Source organism: Ceratotherium simum, unplaced genomic scaffold, assembly GCF_057802395.1.
Source record: "Ceratotherium simum simum isolate JZ-2026a unplaced genomic scaffold, ASM5780239v1 HiC_scaffold_44, whole genome shotgun sequence".
Classification (NCBI taxonomy): Eukaryota; Metazoa; Chordata; class Mammalia; order Perissodactyla; family Rhinocerotidae; genus Ceratotherium; species Ceratotherium simum.
The window spans coordinates 1,918,547-1,939,236 of record NW_028261260.1 but is presented as its reverse complement, the minus strand read 5'-3'; the positions used below and the strand labels follow the sequence as shown (position 1 = coordinate 1,939,236).

Here is a 20,690-nt window from a genome sequence, read left to right as displayed (position 1 = left end):
GTGCAGGGCAACAACATTATGTTCCCCAGTCTCTGTACTGTATGTTACTGCACAGCACGGACTGTAAGAGAAAGCCCAGAGGAGCAATGAAGACAAAGAATACATGACACCTGCAAAAAGTCAGTGGAGTATTTCTACATAACAAACCTTCCAGGTGAGTGATGGTCAGTATCTTCCACTGCTCCAGCTCTCCCAAGAAACCTAGAACCTGCCCAGGGTAAGCTGGAGGACCATGCCCGACTAGTCCACTCCCTGCATGGGGCCGGTTTGTGCAGGGTGACTGCCATCAAGCAGAAAATGGACTCAGGATGGGGCGTGTGCCTTTGGAGAGGTTGGCAGAGAGGCACAAAGTGGAACACCAGCTAAGTGCACACACCTGAGAGGCGGAGTTCCAGGTGGAGACTCAAAATGTACCAAGAAACTGTGTGAAGTGAAGGAAGCTACTCAACCTCTCTGAGCCTCAGTGTCCCCCCCTGTAAAATGGGGATCACAGGCCTACTTCACAGAGCTGTTGGGGAAGATACATAAAAGTGTCTGTTACAGTCAGTGTCACATTATTAACAAAGTCGTCTCTGACTTCAGAAAATCGATGAAAAGAATAATGTTGATGACCAAAGATGAGATGCCCAGCTTCGTAAGCAGCCCCAGCAGCATGAGAATGAGAGGAGCTCCGACTAAGCAGGGTTCTTCACAGCTCCACTGGAGAGGATGAACATGGGCTACACCAGGATAAGGGGCTGTTGTACAGTGACTTGTGTAGTGAGAGTGGGTCCTAAAGACACTGTGAAACAGAGTTACACAGTGGCTCCTAGGAAACAACTACAAAGCAATCAACACAGCGGATAGGAGTGAGAATGGGGCAAGCAGAGGAGGGTCAGAGCGACAAAATCTGATGGAAGACACTGAACCACGATGAGTTCCCAGCTCTGTCAACAGCTGCTGTGGTTGCGCCAGGAGATCAAACGTCTGAGACAGCTATTGTGGGGACTGCTGGGAGCACAGTTGTCACTGCGGCCATACCCCAACAGCAGTGCATCAGAGCACACACACCCTGAGACTTTCCTCTCCATTAATCCTTGTTTTAAGATGATGAATATTCTCATGTTACAATGTCTCCTTCCAACACTTGTGGACCAGTGTCATCAGAACCCCCTGAAGAGGGCACAGGTCAGAGTAGGATGGAACACTGGGGCCTGGGGGAGCGGCGCTGCACCTGACTACACGGACTATCACCTGGGCCTATTGAACACGAGAGAAGAACCCGAGGATATGGTCTAACAAGACTTCCCTATCTTGCCACATTCAGAGACACTACACACTTTCTCATTCTTTCTTTACAAAAATGTTAAAGAATTCATGTGTCGTTAATTCATAAAGAGGCAAATTCTTGACAAAGTGACAGGGTCCAGTTTCCATGACCAGGTTTTTCAGTTGTTTTGATAATATCCCACATTCAGGAATCGGAAATGTAACCTATTGGGATGTGTAATATAAACAGGGACTTTTTTTCATGTAGATCAAAGCCCAGATTTTTAGGGACGACATAAATCATGAAAGCTGCTAACCATTCCTCCACAGGTTTCAATAAGACATTTAAGTTAATTTACCAATCTCAGGAAAAGAGAATTTGGCAATTCAAGTTTTTTGTTTCTGCATTCAAACGTACAGTACAGCTAAGAGAATGAGCAGAAAAAAATTAACAGGAAGGTCTTGCTTGCATTTTATCTTTTGCAAATAAGCAGGATATTTTATGCTCTGTTCCTTTCACAACTCTAATCAATTTTTAAAGAATATGGTACCTCTGACTATCCCTAGGCATGTTTATGCGGGAACCTTGCCAGAATCCAAAGCAGAGATGTTAAAGCTGACGGGTTTCAAATGCTGCCCAAGTGCTGTCTACCTTACACATCCCTCTCCCAAAGCTGGATGACTGGTCTCTTCCTGAGTGATCAGAGTCGCCACTCGTGTCCCTGAGAGACTGGCCACTCAGGCCTGAGCTGAGATTAGGTGATCAATCTAAAGGGCAAAATGCTTAAGCTATTCTCGTCTTAAGGTTGCTGCTTTGGAGGCCACTGCCCTGGAATGCGTTGGTAAAAATGGCCTACTAGATACTTGCCTGGGAATTGGGTTGTTCTCCTCTGCTCTTAGCGGATCCTGGGGAAACCAGTGATTAACCTCACAGATGCCTTAACTTCCACACCTGTGAAAAAGGCAAGCAACAGCCAATGTTACCACCCAGCAAAGCTCTTAAGTTGTACTTGCAAGAGCAGCCACAAGGGGGAATCTCTCTCAAAAGCTGATGAAAGGATGGCACTTTGGCTAGAGAAGGCAGAGGGCAGCAGGCAAAGTGGAAAGTTTATGGGATGTCAAACCAGTTCCCATAAGCATTTTAGAGAAGCACCTGGCCCTGGACTTGGTAGGAGGCTGTGGAAAGACCCACAGGCACGCAGGTGGGAGGAGGAATCAAACAACGGAGGGAGGCGGTGTGGAAGAGGCACGAGTCCGACTTCTATTTTGGACAAAACCAGTTGCACGCTGCAGGCCCTTGGCTGCCCATGCAGCCGCCACATCCTCCTAACTCCCTGGTCCCGCTCGTCCCGTCGCATCCCTCTGGGATTCAGTCCACGTGCAGCGGGTGCAGGACCAGAGTCCTGAGTCAAGGGCGGTTTGTCCCTCGGCCAAGCGCACACAGCCCTGCTCCTCCCCCCAGGGTTAGGCACCGCCCCATGCCCACAGCCTCCTGGGATTTGTAGTCCTGCGGTCCTGCAAGCTCCCAGCTGGGAGCGGTTAAGAGACAAAAGCTCCCAGCATACACAGCTAGGGGCCCCAACTCCCACCTTGTCCCCCCGCCCCTGGTCCCCATCCCTCTGCTTCTCCACCCCACTCTCTATTCCGCCTCTTCTCTATACCATGACCACTCTCTATGCCCTGCCCACCCCCCAGAGTATGCGCAGTGTGGTTGGGCTACATCCCTTGAGGCCAGTACTCAAGTAGGGGTGGGGCTCACCAGCCTGGCTATTGCTGAGGATGCTTGCAGCCCTCGTGGAAACTTCCTGGCCAGTATTTGAAGGGTAAATTCTATATCTAAAATGGAAATAATGAGTGCCTGGGATTCTGGAATTTGCCTTTACAAGGCCACCTGTCCTACCATCCCCTCCATCCCTCCAGGTTGCCATGATCCTCCCTCTGGTTCCCGTGGTCAAGGTCGCTGCAGAGATCCTTCCTTTGGACCTCGCCCACCTGAAGGGCCCATACCCATCATAAAAACTCAAAGCCATGCCACTTGCCAAATTGAGGCAAAAATGGAAAGACCCAGGGGGCCACGCAAGGATGAGGGCATTAATAGATACTTAGAAGTATTAAAATCCATGTGATGATGTCATGAGTGAACGTGTTCCACTTTAAAACAAAACACTGCTGTTATTCTGAGATATTGAGTTAGGATCTTTGTGCAAATATGAAGGATTTAAAATGTTTATTGATGTATAACATGAGTACAGAAATATATGCAGAAATCATCCATGTAAACCTCAAAGAATTATTACAAAGTGAACACACTTGTGTGACCAAGAACTAGCACCAGCTTCACTCCGGTGCCAACAATCCATTTCTCCCTCCTTCCTCCCAAAAGGTAAGCGATATCTTACCAGCAAACACTGTATATCGAGTTTGTCTTCTTATACGAGTGTTTTATTACAGAACAATTTAAACAATATACAAAATAAACAAAATAGCATAGTAGGCCCGTCACCCAGCTTCAACAACTACTAACTGTCTGCCAATTTTGTTTCATCCACACTCCATCCCATTCCCACCTCACTTTATTATTCTTTTAGTCCTTTGTGTGTGGGGGGTGTAAGATGTACGCACACTGAAAGGCACAACTCTCAACTGTACAGTTTTGGCAAATAAACATGCCCATATAACCTTCACCCCTTTAAGAATAGAATAGTTCCATCACCCCCAGAAAACTCCTTCCTGTTCCTTCCCAGGCAATTTTTTCTTTCCCCCGAGGCAACCACTGTTCTGGTTTTTTCATCATAGGTTCATCTTGGCTGAAATCATCCCACGTGTATTGTTTTCTGTCCAGCTTGCCTCCCTCGGCACGAGGTAGATGAGACTCACCCAGCACGTGTGTGTCAGCATTTGCTCCTTGGCATGGCTGAGGGCGTTCTGCTCTGTGGATGCCCTACAGTGCGCTCGTCTTGCAGGTCATCTCCTGTGAACATTCTTGTACAAACCCTTTTTTTTGCTTCTTAATTCCTCTATTAGCATTTAAGTGACACACCTTTGCAGTTTTTAGTGGTTGGTCCAGATTACAATATGCATCTTTAACACATCACAGCCTACCTAGACTTCATAGTGCACCAGTTTAATCAATGTAAAATATGGAAGCCTTGCTACAGAACAGTTCCATTTACCTATGTCTGTCCATTATGTTATTGTTGTCATAAATTTTACATCTACCCATGTTGTAAATCCCACAATACAATGTTATAATTTTTGCTTTAAATAGTCATAGGTCTTTTAAAGAAATTAAGAGAAAAAAGTTAAGTATTTGGAGGGAGATGCTTTGAGGCTCTGCAAATGTACTGTTTCTTCTTTAAGTTTCACCCACAGCTTTTGCATTCATCAGTCAGTCTTGCTCACAGTAATTATTACTGTGGTGTTCTAGTGGCAATTTTCTATTTCATGCTATCCAGCCACGTTTTTATTTGGAATTCTGTGAGGAAGATTCCCCCCCTCCCTCTCCCTTCCTTCTTCCTCTCCTTCTCTCATTCTTTTTTTTTTCTCTTTCTTTCTTCCTTTCTTATTTAATCTATTTTATATCAGTATAGACTCATGGATATTTATTTTGTTCTCTGGGTAATAATCCAATGCTACCATTATTTATTTTGTTGCTCACAATTTTCCAGCCATTGGGAAGTCTTTCAGATTGATTCCTTTTGACACATCTCATCATTTTCTGTGTTTTTTTTAAAGCACTTTCCTACTTTCTGGCATTACAAGGTGTTCCAGGTTCATCTTGTATTTTCCATCTCCAGCCCTAGAATTAGCCACTTCTCCAAGAAAACCTGGTTCTTTTTATTGGAGAATGATATAAATGCAGATCTGGGAGCTAGGTGTGCTCATTGATACTAGAGTGTAACTGCTTCTAGACCCACTCAGCAGAGCTTGGAAATGTATGTATGAATATAAACTCAGGTATACACATCTATCTATTGATCTATCCATCTATCTATCAATCTAACTATCTATCTGGATAGAGATATTAAAAGAGACATGGATTTATACTGATACTTCCAACTCCAACCCAGCACCACAGATTTTATTCTAGCATTCTCCTTTTGTTTATATGTAACTTCTTTTACCAACAGTGAGAAACTTAACTCCAGTTATCTACAATATATTTACTAATGTGTCAACTAGTTTCAGAATTGCTAATCCATACCCTTATGAGAAACACATTTATCACCTAGTGTACAGTGTTTTTGTCCAGTACTTTAGTTTTACAGTATCCCGTCAAAGCACTGTCTTCCAAAGTTACTTAGGTCAGGACCTTTCACCCCCACCCCTTCTGTGTGCTTATGTCAGGTGCTTGTAATACAGTGAGATTCATTTGTCGCTGCATTCCATCTGAGTTCCCCAGCATCCTGATTGATTTTTAAAATTTGCAGAGTAAAATTCACTCTATGTGGTGTACAGTTCTACGGGTTTTGACAACTTTATGGTCGTGTATCCATCTCCACAGTACCACACAGAGCTGTTTTTTCACCCCCAAAATTCTCTCATACTGTCTCTTTGTAGTCAACCGCTTCCCCCACTCCATCCCTTGGCAACCACTGATCACTTTCCATCTCTGTAATTCTGCCTTTTCTAGAAAGTCATGTAAATGGAATCATATACCATATAGCCTTTTGCATCTGGCTTCCTTCCCTTAGAGAAACGCCTCCAAGATTCATCCATGTTGTTGGGTGAATCCAGAGCTTATCCTTTGTATTGCCAGCACTATTCCACTGTCCCGACGCGCCGCAGCTTCTTTCTCCACTCACCTGATGAAGGACGCTTAGTTTATTTCCAGCTTTTGGCAATTATGAATAAAATGGCTATAAAGATTCACACAAAGGTTTTTGTTTAAACATTAGTTTTTAATTTGTTTCAGTAAATACCTAGGAGGGGGATATCTGAGTCATATAATAAATGTATGTTTAACTTTATAAGAACCTGCTAAACTGTTTTCCGAATGCAACTATCATGTTGCATTCCTAGTTCTAGTTGCTCCTAGTCCGCACCAGCACTCGGTACTTGCAATTTTATTTTGTATTTTAGCTATCTAATAGGTGTGCGGTCTCTTATTGTGGCTTCTGCTTCCTTTATGAAAGTGAGTTCTGCTAAATATAGAATCCTGTGTTGACTTTTGGGTTTTCATTTTGCACTTGAAGGATGTCATTTTGTTATTGATTTGTCTCTTTTGTTTTTGATAATGTATCATCCATCATTCACATTATTTCTCCCTGTATGTAATGTCTTCCCATGTATATATGTATTTCCTTGACTGCTTTCAAGATTTTCCTTTATCTTTGGATTTTAGCAGCTTGACTATCACGTGCCTAGGTATGGTTTTAATTTGTGTTTTATTTTGTGGGTTTCCTGACTTTCTTGGATCTAAAATTTTAGATTTTCCACCAAATTTTGAAAGTTATGCTATTACTTATTGATTTGCCTTTCTGCCTCATTTAATTTTTCTGTCTCTCCCCTCTGCTGGAGACTCAATCATCTCACAGGTTGTAAGGCTCTCTTCATTTTTCTTCAAAATTTTTACATTCTTTTCTTCAGGCTAGATAATTTCTATTGCTCTGTCTTCATGTTTCTTCTACTGTTTCTCATCTACCGGTAAACTCAAAAGTATTTTTTTATTTCATCTTCTTATTTGGTTCTTTTTTGTAATTTCCATTTCTCTGCTGAGTTTCAACATCTGTTCATTCATTATGAGAATATTTTTCTTTACCACCATGATCATCTTTATAATAGCTACTTTCTTATCCTTGTTTGCTAATTGCAACACCTTGAGGATAGCTTCTACTGCCTGCTTTTGCTCATATATGGATTACATTTTCCTATTTCTTCAAATCTCATGATTTTTCAAAATTGTGTACTGGAAACCATGAATGATAGTTATAGAGACTCTGGATTCTATTGTATTCCTTTGAAGAGTGTTGTTGTTTTTCTAGCAGAGAGTTAACTTGGCTGGACTGAAACTCCAATCCTGTCTCCTTTACAGTGGGCATAGCTGAAATCCTCATTCAGTTCTTTCATCTTCCAACTGTTGTTTACACAAGGCCCTCTGGGGCCTTGCATGTGTGTTGTTCAAAGATCTGCCAATTTGGTGTGTGTGTGGGGGAGACATTCATACATATTTTGAGATTTTCCTCTTTGTGGGTCCCTCCCTTCCAGAATTTCTCCCCAACTTTCCAGCTACTCTGCCAGCCCCAAAATATATCCTGTAGCATTACAAGTAAGACTGTAGTTTTTCCCCTGTCTGGGCCATGTACAGATTTTGGAATGCTTTGAGGCAAAAGACTCAAGCTTGCAAATATCTCCTGGTGCAATTCCCATCATTTAAGGGAAGACTCCGTCTCAGTTCTGCTTGCTTTGGAAGAGATTTATACATACACACACATACACATTTATTATATGTGTATTACATATAGATAAATGATTCTCTATAAATATATATAATATTTTATGCAGATTTTATCATTGTTATCTGTGAGAGTGTTAGTTCAACAAGCTACTCCACCATTACTGGAAGCCAGACCTCGGTTTTGTTTCTTTTTGGATTTTATATAAATTGAATTATAAAATATATTTCCTTTTGAATATAATTTCTTTTATGCTGCATTATGATTGTGATAGTTATCCATGCTATCGCATGTAGCTAGTGTTTGTTTATTTGTTGGAAATAATTAATTTTTTAAAATGGTCATAAAATATGCATAACATAAAATTGACCATTTTAACCATTTTTAAGTGTACAGTTCAGTGACATTCAGTACATTCACATTATTGTGTAGCTATAACCTCCAACCATCCACAGAACTATTTTTACCTTGCAGTGAAACTCTGTGCACATTAAGCAACAACTCCCTGTTGTCTCTCCCTCTTGCCCCTGGGAACCACCATTCTCCTTTCTATTCCTATGAATTTGACTACTATATGAGTAGAATCATACACTATTTTACTTTTGTGGCTGGCTTTATTTCACTTAGCATAAAGTCTTTAAGGTTCATCCATGCCATAGCATGTGTCAATTCCTTCCTTTTTAAGGGTGAATGGTATTCCACTGTGTGTATCCAGCACATTTTTTTTGTCAATTCATCCGTTGATGGACACTTGGCTTGCTTCCAGCTTCTGGCTATTTTGAATAACACTGTTAATGACAGGGGTGTATGTATATGTCTTTTTCCTCTGCATTCAGTTCTTTTGGGTGTATACCCATAAATGGTGTTCTGAGATTTATTTTCTCACATGTGGGAGGGTTCCCCAGACCTCCAACAAGCAATTCTTGGAATGTCAGCTGGTCGTCAGATAATTCAACTCAATTTGATGCTGTCAACACAGAGATACATCCGATTCCACAGGTTGAGGGCTCAGTCCTATAAGACTGCACACCCACCCAACCTCACTTCAACTTCATATGCTAGTTAGAAGCCCAGGCTGTTTCCTGTACTTCTGACTGACTGGCTGTAAACCAGAGGTTCCCACAACCTCCTCCTTGGGTTTGATTAATTTGCTAGAGTGGCTCACAAAACTCAGAGAAACATTTACTAGATCACCAGTTTATTATAAAAGGATATAACTCAAGAACAGCCTGATGGAAGTGGCGCATAGGGAAAGGTATGTGAGAAAGGGCACAGAGCTTTTATGCCATCTCCAGGTGCACCACTCTCCAGTCACTCCTTGTCATTGGCAACCTGGAAGCTCTCTGAACCTCCTTCTATTGGGATTTTTACTGAGGCTCCCTCATGTAGGCATGATCAATTATTAACTCAGTTTCCAGCCCCTCTCCCCTGCCTGGAGGATAAGGAGTAGGGCTAAATATTCCAAGCTTCTAATCAGGGCTTGGTCTGTCTGGTGACCAGCCCCCATCCAGGAGCCATCCAGGAGCCCACCCAGAGTTGCCTCAATAGAACAAAAGATTCTCCTAGTGTTCTTATCATTTAGGAAATTACAAGGGTTTTAGGAGCTCTGTGTCAGGGATGGAGTCAAAGACAAATATTAGAACAAGAGATGCTCCTAGTGTTCTTATCATTTAGGAAATTACAAGGGTTTTAGGAGCTCTGTGCCAGGAACTAGAGGCAGAGACCAATAAATATATTTTCTATTATTTCAGAACCCATAAGTGGAATTGCTAGATGATATGGTAATTCAATTTTTAATTTTTGAAGGAACTACCATACTGTTTTCCACAGTTTTATATTCTCACCATCAGAGCACAAGGGTTCCAATTTCTCAACATTCTTGCCAACATGTTATTTTCTGATTTTGTGATAGTAACTATCCTAATGGGTATGAAGATGTATCTCATTGTGGTTTTATTTTGCATTTTCCTGATACTTAGTGATGTTGAGCATCTTTTCATGTGTGTACTGGCCATTTTTTATCTTGTTTGGAGAAATGTCTATTCAAGTCCTTTGTGCATGTTTAAATTGGGTTTTTTTTTAATTGTTGAGTTGTGGGAGTTCTTTATATATTCTAGATATTAATCCCTTATCAGATATGTGATTTGCAAATATTCTCAACCATTCTGTGGGTGGCCTTTTTACTCTGTTGATAGTATCTTGTGATACAGAAAACTTTTGCATTTTGATGAAGTCCAATTTGTTATTTTTTTGTTGCTTATGTCTTTGGTGTCATATTAAAGAAATCATTGTTGGCAATGGCATTTGGACTCAATGACACACAGCTTTTACCCTGTGTTTTCTTCTAAGGATTTTATAGCTTCAACTCTAACATTTACATCTTTGATCTATTTTGACTTAATTTTTGTATATGGTGTAAGGTAAGCATCCAACCTCATTCTTTTGCATGTGGGTATCCAGTTTTCCCAGCACCATTTGTTGAAAAACTTATCCTTTCTCCAATGAATGGTCTTTGCACCCTTGTCAAAAATCATTTGACTGTATATGCAAAGGTTTATTTCTGGGCTCTCTATACTATTTCATTAGTATATTGTGTGTATTTATGCCAGTACCACACTGTTTTGATTACTTTGTAGTAAGTTTTGAAATCAGGAAGTATGAGTTCTCTAACTTTGTTCTTCTTCTTCTAGATTGTTTTGGCTATTCAGGGTCCCTTGAGAGTCCATATGCATTTTAGGACATATTTTTCTATTTTTGCAAAAAACATCATTGGAACTTTTACCTCTTTGAATAAGTTGACTCTTAAGTATTTTACTCTTTTTGATGATATTGTAAATAAAAATGTAATGTTTGTAGATTTCTTTTTCAGATTACTTATTATTAATGTATAGAAGAACAACTAATTTTTGCATGTTGATTTTGTGTCCCACTACTCTGCAGAATTTATTAGTTCTAAAAAGTTTTTTCTGGAATTTTTAGGGGTTTCAACATATAAGATAATATTTGTAAACAAATATAATATTACTTCTTCCTTTCCAATTTGGATGCTATTTCTTTCTTTTTCTTGCCTAATTGCTTTGTCTAGAACTTCTAATACCATGTTGAATAGAAGTGGTAAATGTGGGCCTTCTTGCCGTGTTCCTGATCTTCGAGGAAAAGTTTTCAGTCTTTCACCCATGAATATGGTGTTCTGTGTGAATTTCTATATATGGCTTTTATTATGTTGAAGTAGCTTCCTTATATCTGAGGGTTTTTAACATGAAAGCATGTTCAGTTTTGTCAAATGTTTTTTCTGCATCCATTAAGATGATCTTTTTATTTTTTCCTTCATTTTGTTAATGTAGTTTATTACATTGATTTATTTTCATATATTGAAACATCCTTGCATTCCAGGAATAAATCCCACCTAAAAATGATGTATAATCCTTTTAATATGCTGCTGAATTTGGTTTGTTACTATTTTATTGAGGATTTTTGTATCAATATTCATCAAAGATATTGTACTTTTCTACAATAGAAATTGTACTTTTCTCTTCTATTGTATTCTATTATAGTTTTCTATTTCTGTAGTTTCAAACACCTGTCATTTTATTTTCTCTTAGTGTCTTTGGCTCTGATATCAGCATAGTGCTAACCCCACAGGAGGACTTTAGAAATAGTCTCTCCTCTTCAACTTTTTGAAAGAGTTTGAAAAGAATTGGTGTTATTTAATTTAAAAAAAAGGCTTTGTGCCCAGGAATAAATTCAGCATAAAATAAATACAAATAAATATTTTTTAAAAATGTGAAAAAGTTGTTTTCCTAAAAGAAATTAAAAATTAAGCAAGTACATCACTTACCACTTTACTGCTTAAAATTTTTTTAACCTAATAATAGGCATGAACAAATTGTTAGAATTAAAACGACTCAAGTGTTCATTTTCTTCATTACAAATTTTCTGACAGAAGTATATGATGCCATCATGTATGACATCTTTAATCAAAAAATGGTCATTTTTTGTAGTATTTGAGAACATTACGAATTTTTCCAGTAGCCTCTGACAATACTCTGATATGCAAAGTTATCTTTTCAACATATATGTCTTATCATCATCCTTACCAAATTAACAAACTCTGTCATGTGCTAATTAATTAACTACTTTTCCTATGATTCAGGTTCTCCGCCATTGATTTCCCTAACCATCAGGAAATTCTACAACTTCTGCAAGATTAACAATTTTGCCTTACACTGTATTTCTCTCATGTGGTTTAAAACATCCAAAAATCATTGATAAACTGACCCTGCCCAAACTAAAGCATGGTGAATTATAAAAGATGGACTCTGTTAAGTGGGGAGGGATTTCAGGTTGAACTTAATTTTACAAGTGGTCAGTTTATTACAGTGTATTGTTCTGTTATGTATTTCACTTCTTTTTTTTAAAAAGTGATAGTTGAGGGCACTTAGATAATAAAAAGTTGAGAAAATAAGGAACTGATATACTCTGTAAGCTTCAAATGTTTTCAAGCATAAAATACAATAAGAACTAAAACCAAGAAATGGCAGAGGAAATAGAGATAAGAGGATGAAATTGCAAAACTGAATCTATACTAATATCTCAATGGCTAGCGTTGTGGTGCCAAGAAGGTGGTGAAGTCAAAGAATTCGTAAAGATGATAATAAACAGACTGCAAAGAAAAAAGATTGAAATTTTTATAGAGAGAATTTTTACAGCGATATTACAGATCGAGAACAGGGAAGAGAAGTTGGAGTGAGAGACTATCTGCTTCTTAAATTACTCCCACTGTAGAGAACAAAAATCCAATTTGCTGAATCTTTATCTGCAAAATCTCAGCTCTGAATCAATGTCACGATCCAGCTTTTCCATCACTGGGGAACAGAGCATTTAAGCTCATCTGAAACCTCATCTGCCCAGCCTGTGAAATAAGGCCGGCCATCCATTCTCACAGAGAAGCCAACTGGAGGTAGGATTTTTGGTTCTGAATTCAGCTAAACATCTTCAAAGAATTGTATCTGGCCTTCCTCATACAAAGCTATCAGTGAAGGGCTGGCTGGCTCTCAGAGAAGACCAATTCACAGTCAGCTGTGACATTTTCTGTTGAGCTTTCTAGAGAAGGCTGTGGGGCTTGTCAGTAAGAGTTGATTTCTGTACAGGTTATATTTTTTTATTTTATTCAGAGATTTATAAAGAAATTTATATGGTAAGTATTACTTATTATCAAGAAAAAATGTTGTCTATTCTCTGGTCATTTAAGCAAAATCCTCCTCTCAGGGCCCACCCATGGACAAAGCCCAGATTTAATCTCCAAGCGTCTGCCAGGCACACTGTGGTCAGTGGGAAGGACTCAAGTTGGGAGCCTGTTCTCTTGTGTCCTGTGCTGGTACTTAATCTTCCATCTCTTCAGTGTACTACTAGACAGAGGCTCAAAGGACTTGACATTGGAGAAATGTACTTTTCATTGTCTTTAGACTTTTACACTTTTCAAAAAGACTCTCAGCATTTCCAGTAATTGTGCAGCAGTTTACCCAACACTAAGCTTCTCACTATTAAAAATTAAAATAAATAAACTTTGAAAAGGAAAAAAGTGATCTTTGCAATTTTGTACAGAATCTATATAATGGATGCATCCTTATAAATGGAGGAAAGATAACAAATTTAACTCTTTTGGTTAGTTAACACAGTATTATATTTTATATATTACCAATTTTGAGATTATTTGTATTTAAAAATACTGCTTCAAACCCCTAAATCATTGTAAGTGGTAGAGTCTGCCATCTGCCTTGGCTGAACAATTATATACAATGTCAGCCAAAATTCTTCCATTCCTGTATAATCTTATATATGGGTGGTAATGGTGGGTTCTTATAGATTGTTTAAACACGTGCGTATCACAAAATACAAGTGGCCATTAAAAATTAAAATATTCACCAAATACAAGGTTATCTGATTCCTAGAAAAAGAAAACAATACTGTAACATTAAGGCTAAAACTGTCAAAAAGGAAGCCAAGATAGACTCAAGTCAAGCTTTTGCTGAAAACTTATTTGGCTCATCTTTGAAACTTTATCATGTTTATTATGTAAGCAAGATACTTTCAGAGACTGGAATATGGAAAGTGCTTACTGGTAAGTTAACATTGTGATCATTTATTTTGTAAATGTTAACACGAGAGAAGTAATTCACTTTTGGGCCGGCCCCGTGGCTTAGCAGTTAAGTGCACGCGCTCTGCTGCTGGTGGCCGGGGTTCGGATCCCGGGCGCGCACTGACGCACCGCTTCTCCGGCCATGCTGAGGCCGCGTCCCACATACAGCAACTAGAAGGATGTGCAGCTATGACATACAAATATCTACTGGGGCTTTGAGGGGAAAAAATAAATAAATAAAATCTTTAAAAAAAAAGAAGTAATTCACTTCCTACTATATTAGGATTTTCAAGTTCTGCTAAATCTAAGGCCACATTACTGGCAAGTTGGGATACCTCTAGACATCTGAAAAATATGAGTCCTACACAGAAACATATAAATTCTCTCTTCATCATGTTCTAAATTCTAAAACATTCTAAGGTTTTGGAACAAACCAATGACATTCCAAATTTACAGTAAGGCTGCATATGCTGTACATGATCCTATAGGAAGAGAAATCCCAATTTTAAATAGAGGAGATTGTGCACAAAAATAAAGTACATTTTCACGTGTGAAAAGGTATTTCAAGAAAGAAGGGATTCTCAGAACATGTGGTAAATGGTAAATAACTTACCAGGGGCTTTCTAACGGAGAACATATTGTGGAAAAAGATCTTAAACGCAGAGAGATAAAATGACATCTCTGGAATCCTTATGATGAAACAGATGCTGAACTACTTTTTCCTAAAATTTAAAATGCATCTTATCCTCCAAACAAATACCACCTCCCTGCCTTGCCGCTTACCTGGGCATGGTGACGTGTTTGAATCATTTTTCTAATTCATTGGCTCTTAAACTTGATGGGCACCAGAAGCACCTGGAGGCCTTGTTGAAACCCAGATTGCCAGGCCCCACCCCAGAGTTTCCAGTTCAGCAGGTGTGCAGCAGCACCTGAGAATTTGCATTTCTACCCGGTTCCCAGGTGATGCTGATGCTGCTGGTCCAGGGACCCCACTTTGAGAACCACAGCCTAACTTACACCCTATATATGGTTACCAAATCCATTATTTCATCATTTGTCTGCTACTTTTCTTTTATCACATCAGCACCTTAGCTCCGAATCTCCTCATCTAGCATTGGCAATACTTGGAGAGTTTAACAGCTGGTCCTGCTTTCTGGCTCAGTTCTCCCTCTTCCTCTTGATACTACATTCTCTTGCTAGGTAATTCTTCCTTAAACATCAGTTCATCATAGATCTTCCTTGCTCAAAATCTCATGGCTCTTATGCTGAGCACAAGACATTTTAAATTCTCTACTTGGCTCATAAGGTCTGGAATAGCCTGTAGAATGTGGACAACCTATTCCCTACCCTGCCTACTATAAAGGAGTATGTGAGGATTACATAAGATATGCACAATGATGCTTGTTATGCACAGTGTGACATTCTATAAAGTCACTGTGAACACTGAATCGGTGAATATGACCCACTGCTCCTACGAGAAATGCAGGGTTAGGTTGCTGCAAGCCTTAGTTACATTTTCTTCAACTGATCAATACATAGCCTTATTCTCTGTGTGTTTCTCTTTAAAGTCACCTTATTTAAAATATATTGTTGATATATTAACATTGAACTCACACCAACAGCACTGTACCTCATGTCTGAAAGAAGCTTGTCGAACACACATACTTTCTCTGTAAAGGCATGTCACAATCTCTTGCCCTGAGGAACACCAGGCAGCATTGCAGCGCTACACATGGGGGACATATTGAACAGCAAAGTCACCAACACAAGGCACAAAAAGATGAGAAATGAGGCACTAAATAGACTGCAAGAAGGACACTTGTTTACAGTATGGGCTGAAACAAGAGGGCAGAGCGTCACCTTGTTCACCCTCAGCTGGGAACGTGCATGTCGAGTGACTCAAGTTTTTCACCATTTTGTGCATATCTGCAAACGGACATGAAAGCCCTGTGAGTGTTTATTTGGAGGCTGTCAGTACATTTTAGCTAGTGGGCAAGTATGCAAACACGGACTCCACAAATAATGAGGATCAACTATACTATGAAAGCATCTTTTCAAAACCAGAGTATTGTTTAGATATAAGAGCAATAATGATAACATAACAGTTAACATTTTAGTGCCTACTATGTGCCAGGAGCTCTTCTAAGTACTTTACATAAGTTAATGCATTTAAGTCTCACTGAAACCCTATGAGACAGGAGTTCTCAGTAGCCTCATTTTATAGATGAGAAAACTAAATCTCAGAGAGTAAATACTTTGCACAGTTTCCCCAGTTAAAAGTGGAATAACTGGGATTGGTGCCCAGACAAACTGGTCCAAAGCACACAGCCTCAACCACTGTGGTAGGAATGTGAGCGAATTTTCTAGCACGCCCCAAAAAGCTTCTTCTTCTCCAGTCAGTGTGGTCTCTCACATACATATTCAATCATCAAACATTTTCTGAGTGCCCCAAAGGTGTCAGGTACTGTGTTTAGATACTGGAGGGACAAATAGAATGTTGACACAAATAATCCATGACCAATCTATAAATCAAAATTGGGGTGAGTTTATGATGAGCCAACATTTGAGGGCCATATAGCCCGGGAGAGTCCTTTCACTAAGAAATGGAGTACTCCAAAGAAGTGGGGTGTACAGAGTGGTTATATACCATCAAAGAGCATGTTTCACATGTGATTGCAATGTTCCTTTTACAATAGCCGTGACATTGACCTTTCAGCACGTTGATTGATGGACACAGTAGGTATCAGGTCTGCTGTCTCCATGGGCGTGGCTGTTGTCTCGAGTTGGGTGGTCACAGGATGAGCACAGCAATCAAATCCTAGCCTAGGGAGAAATGCTTATCCTTAAGGAAATGCCAATGTGGGAGAAGTTGCATTTATATCTTAAGGTCATTGTTTTTGTCTTTGGGACATGTTAATTGCTTAAAGCTGATATACAATGGATGAACAGAGGCTACAGGCCCCTTTTGGGGAAAAAAAAAAACAAGGTCAAGCCTAATTAGTTTTACACCAAATGGCTTCCTCATATGCTCCAATATATCCTATTGCTTGCCATTTATTTATGAAGAAGAAGGATAGTCTCAGCTTTAAGGAGCTCACTGTCAATGAGACATGAAAAAAACAACAGTTAAGAAAAAGTAGATAAGTACAAGGTCCCCGAGTGGCAACATCAAAAGGGGTCTCTAAATGGAGACCTCTCAGGAAAAGTGTCCAAGAGGAAGGAACATTTGACATGAGTTTAGATTGAGAAATAGGAATTAAGTTGATCAAAACAGAGGGTAGGAAGACAGAAGAAACACATATAAAAAGACAGATATAAAGGATGCTAAGGATTTCAGAGTATGGGGGTATTTTTAAGGCTGGAAAAAAGCCAACATGTAGGAAACAGTGGGTGATGAGGCTAAAGATGAGGACAGCAAGAGAAAGCCTGTGTGTCCACCTCAGGAGTCTGAATGTTCTCTCGGATGCTCTGAGCAGTCATTGTAGCAGTCTAAGCAGATATCAGATTTAAGCAAATTTAGATTCTAGAAGGTAACTCTGGAGGTATTGTGGAGGAAAGATTAGAAGAAATTAAGACTGTAAGTAAAGGGACCTGTTGGGAGATTAGGCAGCGATCCAGATAAGATAGGCCTTGGCTTAGGCGTGGGGTCTGCAGGTGGAGGAGGCCAGGAGGTGGGAAGCAGTGCTGGGCTCCTGGAGGAGGAAACTGAACTGCCTCTCAGTCACAGGAAGACTGTGCCTGTCATGGCCTCCCCACCCATATCCCCAAATGTCATGTTCCTTTCTACGTCTGTACCTTTCCTCTCTTCTTCCATTTGAAATCCTCATTCTTTCTTCCCTCCACCTGCCCAAAAGTGATCCATTTGAGGACTTGATCTAGTCTACCTCTCCTAAGGAGCTGTCCTTAATTACATTTTCTCAATAACATTCCCAATTTTTTTAGGTTCTGTAATACAACATACACTAAATACCTTGGCAGAACCTAATTACATCTTGCAAACAGTTTCATGTATGTGGAGGAGCTTGGAACCTTATAATTCTTTGTATTTTCTTCAATACCTACCACAAATATCTTGCACATATAGGTCAATGGATGTCCAGTAAAGTTCAATAAAGAAGAAGCACCCTTTATAAGCTAAGAACTTTTATGAGCTCAGTTATTCCTTTAGATCAGCTGCTTGAACCATTTGTCTTTCTCCACAGGTCAACAGTGTTGCCCAGCACAAATGAATTTTACACCTTCTCAAACTCAATAGAGCAAAGATGGAACTTCATTCCCCCTGCAAGCCCTACTGCCCCAGAGAAAAGCAAAAACAACGTGTGACATCTAATTCTTTCTTCACATTCTCATGTCAAATTGCAACTGTTTTCCAGATGCTAACTGGTTTTCATTCTTAAAACTGACAGAAAAGATTCTCATTATTTCTTTCTTTCCTTTTTTTTTTTTTTGTGAGGAAGGTCAGCCTTGAGCTAACTTCTGATGCCAATCCTCCTCTTTTTGCTGAGCAGTTTTGGCCCTGGGCTAACATCTGTGCCCATCTTCTTCTACTGTATATGGGATTCCGCCACACCATGGCTTGACAAACGGTGCATTGGTGCGCGCCTGGGATCTGAACCTGTGAACCCGGGGCTACCACAGCAGAGTGTGCGCAATTAACCGCTGTGCCACCGAGCCGACCCCTCTGTTTATTTCTAAAGCTGAAATGTCTAAATCGTTCTCCAGGCTAGTTGGAGTTTCCATAAAATGAAAATGTACATTCCAGAAAAATCCTTAACTTTCCAGAATAATCCTTAATATATTATGGTAAACACCTTGGCAAAATGTCACTGATTTTCAATGTCAGTGCCTCCACAAGGGTATCCTTGCATTGTGGCCCCTCCCAACCACCTCTCACTTTGCCCCTCCCCAGGCTCATGGGCTCAAATGTTTACTGAGCACTAAGAATGAGCAGAGTCTGAGGGAGACTTCAAGGATAGTCTGTTTTCTGACCCCAACCATCTCTCTCCATCTCTCCTTTAACCTCTATTTTTCTTACTCTGGTTTCTACTTTAGTTCTTTACTTGTCTTGTGAATTGTTGTTTTGTGGCTTATAATTACCATGTAAATTCATATTACTTTTTACCTTAGAGTTTAGAAAGAACTTACATTAAACAAGGTTTTTTTTCCCAGCTCTTTGATGTGTCTAATACCTTCCAACGCAATTCAAGTGGCTTCTTGTTCTTATATCTCCATCATTGTTCCTTCAGAATTATGTTCACCCCACACTTTTGATCTGACCAATGATGCTTTACTCTTTAAACTTTTCTATGCCAAGACTCCCATGAGGAATCCCTCAAGCACCATCAGCTAGGCGACCCCACATTCCTCACATCTGTTTCTGATACCGGCCCTGATATCTGTTCCCCAGCATTGAACCCACCATATATGGGGTTAAATCAAAAAGCACTCATTCCCCCTTCTCTGCTTCTCTAAGTTATATTCACATGTAGATATGGGTTGTTTTACCCTTTGTGTCCCTGAATTCCACAAGACAAATGGAGGTAATAATTGTTGAAAGCCCAGGTGTCTACAAACTGAAACTCTGACTAATTACCAGTTCTTGTGGTTTGTTACAGGGAGACTGAGATCTCAAAATTATCAAGAAGCTGAAGCTCCCCAACTCCCGCTTCCTGGCGCCGAATCCACCATTCATCACAGGGACAGACAAACAGAGGACACCTGCAGCTCCCCTAACTCAGCTAAACGCAGGCTGATGGGAGGACGCCGAACTGCAAAGCCGCACCTCCCCTCCCCCACCTAAAACCTTGTAAACTGTAATCGTTAATTGGCAGCAGTTGCCGTCCACACCCCAAGGCCAAATTTCTGGTGATGAGAGAAGATTGGTTGATGGAGCCCTAGATCTCCCGCTGTAGATAGAGATGACAGCCGGCTTGGCGCCAGAAGACTGGGATCCCTCCTCCAACAAATAATCAGTCACCAAGGATATATTCTTTCCCACAGACTTTACTTTAAAAGCCTCAACTCCTAATGGCTCAGGAGGACTGTGGATTTTGGGGCATGTGCCCACTACAGCCTCATTTTGCTGGCAAAATTAAACCACTTTTCTTTTCCTCGGTCCCTGGTCATTGCGTTCATTGATTCGGCTACGGTGACAGGGTCCTGGGTTTTTCTGGCTACATTTCCTTGATTTGTTCCTAAATAAAGATGTTTCTGAAACTAATAATAAATTGTACCAACTGGTCATTGTATAAAAATCACTATCACAGATATCTTAAAGAGAACAAATGGAAAAGAATATTAAATTCTTCAGATAAGTTTGCAATCAAATGAGGCATTGAGGGGAGCAGGGGGCACTGATCAGAGCAGGATCCTAAGAGAAGAATTTTAAGTCAATTTCAAATGAGGTTAAAACTGGAATGAGGAAGTATATTACCAGTTAGCTGAAATCATAAGCATTTCTCTGACCTTTCAGAATTTATTTGCATATAAATTGTACCACATGTGGGGTAAGAGTGCTGATATTGTTTAATTTCTTTTTATTATTCAGCACTTGGTAATAGATGTGGCTATTCACAATTAATAAATATAATGTGGAGAGACTCAACTTTCAACTGCCTGATATTATCAATTCTTACATAAAGCTAGAGTTTTAAAGATCAAATTTCATTCTAGTTACCTCTCAACTAGTCCATTTATGTCAGAAAGATGTTGAGTTTTAGGAAAATACTTCAAAACACAAATTTTTTATGTAATTTCAAAAGCAAAAAATTAGTTAAAAACTGGGTGGTAACCCGTTTTGCTACCATATATTAATCTTTAGCATGGGAGCAAACATTTTTAGAGAATATAATTGATATTTGCCTGTTTGTATATTGTAGAATGTTAAAGGAGCTACAGTTTTAATAGTA

General features: G+C 39.7%; 1 protein-coding gene across 3 annotated transcripts in view; it reads left to right on the top strand.

Annotated features, from left to right (window-relative positions):
• LOC101404327 (ral guanine nucleotide dissociation stimulator-like) overlaps nt 1-19,897 on the top strand; it is a 94,079-nt gene extending 74,182 nt beyond the window's left edge. For 2 of the 3 annotated variants that reach the window (XM_087428358.1, XM_087428354.1), the window contains one exon: nt 19,398-19,897. The gene's annotated coding sequence lies outside the window, so the exon portion shown is untranslated. Of the gene's footprint in view, nt 1-4,044; nt 9,942-19,397 lie in introns of those variants that run through there. The other variant, XM_087428355.1, reaches the window with a different exon arrangement.
• The last annotated feature ends 793 nt before the right edge of the window (nt 19,898-20,690 follow it).